We start from the raw sequence: 4,053 nt of genomic DNA, 5'->3' as shown, positions 1-4,053 counted from the left end.
ACCACAATTACAACAATTATTATTTCAGCCAATAATAGGTTTGTAACGAAGATTTGAATAAGATAGTTAATGTATGTAAATACATTATGACTTTCTCACTGGTAAATACACACAAACATACCTTTGGGCTATCCACGTTGACTTCAAAGTTCTTAGATTTGTTGAAGTTTAACAGTTCAATACCATTTCCATTGTTTTTCTACTATATTGTATTGAATGCAATTTTACAATAGACAGGTTAACAGGATAAATTTACCAGAAATGAGGCTTTTCATTTATTTTCCTGTACTCCATGTAGGGTCATCAATTTGAACATATCCTGACCTATAAATCTAGGGGAGTTAGCCAGTACACAAAAGGAACTCATAGACTTGTCAATGTCTGTTGTTCATCTTTGGTGAAACCAGCATGACATCCATATTTGTCTCCATAAACATATGGAACTTTACACCTTAGAGTTTGGGATACATTGCAGTACTTGTTTCCTATACAGCCTCAAAGAAAACCAGAGGTTGATATCCTGATCAGTAGAATTGAGTGCACAAATGAAAATTCTTATCTTAAAAATGTCCATAATACAGTGGGCATGAATACTATAGAGTGTACATAAAAACCTACAAAAACCTGTGGTTGTAGACAGTGTAGCAGTGGTTAAGGTTTTCATACATACATACATATATTTTAAATGTACTTCTGCATTCCCTTAGTAAGCTTTCTCTGTTCTCTGTTTTGTGTTTTTGTTCTCAGTTATATCTGACTCTTTTGTGACCCCATGTACTGTAGCCTGCCAGGCTCCTCTGGACATATGATTTCCCAAACAAGAGTATTGGAATGGATTGCCATTTCCTACTTCAAAGGATCTTTCTGACCCAGGATCAAACCCATATCTCTTGCATCTCCTACAATGGCAGGTGGATTCTTTACCATTGTGCCACCTGGCTTTGCCCAATTACAAATTATGAGAGAAGTAAGAATAACTGAAGATTTAATATTCACTGAACTCTTAGCATGTATTTGCTATTCATTATGCCAAATGCTTTGTTGTTATTGTTATTCAGTTGCTAAGTCATGCCTGATTCTTTGAGATCCTGTGGACTGTAGCATACCAGGAATTCTTGTCCTTCACTATCTCCCTGAGTATGTTCAAACTCCTGTCCATTGAATCAGTGATGTCATCCATCTCATCCTATGTTGCCAGCTTCTCCTATTGCCCTCAATCTTTCCCAGCATCAGGGTCTTTTTTCAATGAGTTGGCTCTTCGTATCAGGTGGCCAAAGTGTTGGAGCTTCAGCTTCAGCATCAATTTTTCCAATAATATTCAAGGTGATTTCCTTTAGGATTGCTTGATTTGATCTTGCAATCTCAAGCACAGTCCAAGGGACTCTCAAGAGTCTTTTCTAGCACAATTTGAGAGCATCAGTTCTTTGGTGCTTAGCCTTCTCGATGGTCCAACTCTCACATTTATACATGACTATTGGAAAAGCCATAGCTTTGACTATATGGACCTTTGTCAGCAAAGTTATGTCTCTGCTTTTGAATACACTGTCTAGGTTTGTCATAACTTTTCTTTCAAGGAGAAAGCGTCTTTTAATTTTGCAGCTGTAATTACCATACACAGTTATTTTGGAGCCCACAAAAATAAAATCTGCTGCTGTTTCTACTTTTCCCCCTTCTATTTGCCATAAAGTGATGGAACCAGATGCCATGATCTTAGTTTTATGAATGTTGAGTTTTAAGCTAACTTTTCCCACTCTCCTCTTTCACACTCATCAAGATGCTCTTTAGTTCCTCTACACTTTATGCCATTATAGTGTTATCATCTGCATATCTCAGGCTGTTGATATTTCTCCCAGAAATCCTGATTCCAGCTTGTGATTCATCCAGCCCAGCATTTCACATGATGTACTCTGTATAAATAAGCCAAATTAAATAAGCCAAATTCTTTACAAGTATTATTTTACTAAATCCTCCTAAAATAATTTATTAGGCAGATATTTTTGTTCCTTCCATTTAAAGATAAATAAATGGAGGTTAAAAGAGAGTAAGTAACTCTCCCAAGGGTACATTCCTGATAACTGACAAGTCCTGGCTGTCTTAGTTTGGGTTCCCTTAGAAAGAGACTCTACTCAAAGATTTGAGCAAAAGTAGTCAACTGAGAAGTGCAGGAAATGACATTACAGGAGAAGGGAATCAAGAAGTTGAAGGGAAGGTAGTCATAGTAAGTAATAGGATATCATTATCTCTGACTAGACCTTTATCTTTGTGGACACGCTTGGAAATAGCAGACTACTTTCCTCAGCCTTATCCAGTCCAGGTGGATGGGAGCTGAAATACGTGTACGTCAATAGCGCTCAGTTATTTCTTGAGGGCTGCTGGGAGGAATGACAATTCCCCATAACTATAGTTAAAGTAAACTTTTTCTATTCCCAGAGGAAGCGTCTAAACAAATGATGTAGATTCTGGTACTCAGCTGCCAATCTTCTTGGCACTGAAATGGCAAGTCTGCAAGTAAATGGGTTCCCATCCTTTCAATTGGCATTGCGGACAATTACAATATAGATTTTGACAGTGGCCACATGATTTTTTCTAGGACAATGATAATCTGGTTGATGTACTGTATTGCTACATGTATTGTAAAAGTGTATTGGCATAACAATCATACTGTTTTCACTTAGTTTTTATTTTTATTAGGTTTGTCTTGATTATGAGAAAAGAACTGATAGAGATTTGGGGATTTTCAAAGCTCCAAGCCACCCCTGGAGCCATTGCTGCTTGGTTTATACCCAGATCTGTCTACAAAGCTCATGCACTTAACTGCCCTACACATATTTCTGATAAAAGCACATCTCTCTACTGGGGAAAGTTGACTCCAATATCTCCTTTCAGAGGCTCTCAGTCTTCTGAGAGCACAGTGCCCTTCAGTCTTCCCTGCATGCATTAAAGATCCTAAAGCATTTTAGGCACTGACTACAGTAGAAATGTACCCATTTGATCTGTTGGGAGTAGAAGAGGTCAGTGGCCTCAGGGGAAGATGCTTGTTAGCAAAACTAGCTCCCCTACTGGTCTGACACAATACTTGAAAATTCACCAGCTGGGTTTGGGTTCTTAGGGAAATACATACTGTCTGCAGCATTCCCCTCTGCCTGGTTGGTAATATTTTCATTGTAACTTCTCCCATAGGAATTTGCAATCTATCACTTTATTATAAATTTGATTTTTAGATTAGCAAGTTTCTGTATCCACCCTGATGTCAAGAAATATAAAATGGGGATATTATGATGGAAATTACTCAAGAGGGAAAACATGGAAATTGATTGAGAGACAGAGTCCTGATTTGGTGGTAATATATGGGTCCTTGGACAGAATTAGAGCAAGGAGACATTGCTTCCATGACCATGATTTCAGAAGAAGAGCCATGAACAGAAATGGGAAAAGTAGCCCTAAAATATAAATTCCATCTAGTTTTCAGGTTTTCCAAAGGTCAACTCATTCTTTAAGACCTATCCTAGAGGATACTTAGATGTGTGGAAATTTAGACTCATGGATCATTAAGCATAAATATGACATTGGAAGCCATGAAATTCAACTGTGTTTATAGAAGAACCTAAGACCCTGACATGGTAAATTAACTGTTCATAGTACTGGCATAGATACTAATTCTAAAGAAAGGGGGACCCTAATACTTCTCTGGTCCTCCTACTCATCCCTGTCCATTACTCGATTTACAAGTATTTTTTTTTCAGATTTTCAAAACATAAATATATATAATAATATAATTTATATAATAATATAAACATAAATATAATAGAGAGAAAGAAAAATATAAGTAAGAACAATAAAAAGGAGAGAGATGGACAGAGAAAGAAAAGGGTGAACAAATAGTACATCATGGCATGGTGGCTGATCTGTTTGTAATTAGTAATTGGGTATACTACATTCAAAAAAGTATCAGATGAAAGGGACTGTGAGTAAGAACTGTATTATCATAATATTTGAAATTGACTACTGAAAGCTTCTAAGGGCTGAAGTGTCTCCTTTGGCTTTCAGTTGTAC

This window comes from Bison bison, unplaced genomic scaffold (genome assembly GCF_000754665.1).
Source record: "Bison bison bison isolate TAMUID 2011002044 unplaced genomic scaffold, Bison_UMD1.0 scf7180017864054, whole genome shotgun sequence".
Lineage (NCBI taxonomy): Eukaryota > Metazoa > Chordata > Mammalia > Artiodactyla > Bovidae > Bison > Bison bison.
This window is presented reverse-complemented; position numbering follows the sequence as displayed.